This window comes from Colius striatus, chromosome 1 (assembly GCF_028858725.1).
Source record: "Colius striatus isolate bColStr4 chromosome 1, bColStr4.1.hap1, whole genome shotgun sequence".
Taxonomy (NCBI): Eukaryota; Metazoa; Chordata; class Aves; order Coliiformes; family Coliidae; genus Colius; species Colius striatus.
Window position 1 is genome coordinate 28,312,179 of NC_084759.1, and position 839 is coordinate 28,313,017.

Here is an 839-nt window from a genome sequence, read left to right on the forward strand (position 1 = left end):
CAGCAGCTATGTATGGACACAGCCCCAGTGCCCCTCACGCGTGCCAGGGGCCCTCACAGCCACACCAGGGGCAAGGCAGAGGTATGGCTTGTGGGGGCTGGAACTACTCCGTTCACAAAGCCCAGAATGGCCCTGGGAGTTGGTGAGTCTGGCAAAATGGTTCCACATTTTGACCTCCACAAGATCTAATTTTGGAGGGTGATCTCCACAGGCCTCTCCCTGTAAGCTGCTCTGAAGCCTTTCAGTACTTCAGCTGCTGCTACAGGGAAAAGGAGCTTCCATGAGCTTCTGTCTGTGCTGTGACAGTGGCTTTGCATTGTTCTTTGTTCCCTAGTGAGGGATAAACCCCTGTTCCATGTCACAGAATGGTAGGGTTCGAAGGGGCCTTTAGAGATCATCTAGTCCAATGCCCCTGCAGAAGCAGGTTCACCTAGATCAGGTCACATAGGAACATGTCCAGGTGGGTCTTGGAAGACATCCAAGGAAGGAGTCTCCACAACCCCTCTGGGCTTTGGTGTGGCAGGAGGGCTGTGAGAGGCACTGAGCCCCAGCCCCAGCAGCTTGGAACCCTGCAGAGGTCCTCCCCACTCCAGGAGCTTGTTTCAACAGCTATGCTGGGCCTACTGCCGTCTCCCTTCACCTAGAGCAGGCTCAAGTTGTGGATGATCACTGCTCATGGGGAGAGGACAACACTGCAGCTTGTCATGACACGTAGTGTCTGACATAATGAGAAAAGTGGAGTGCTCTGACCGGCTTCTGGTTGCTGCTGAGGGACAAAGTGGGATCTCAGTGGTAGCCCACACAAGAGCAGGGCTGGTGAGCGTGACTAAATACACTGC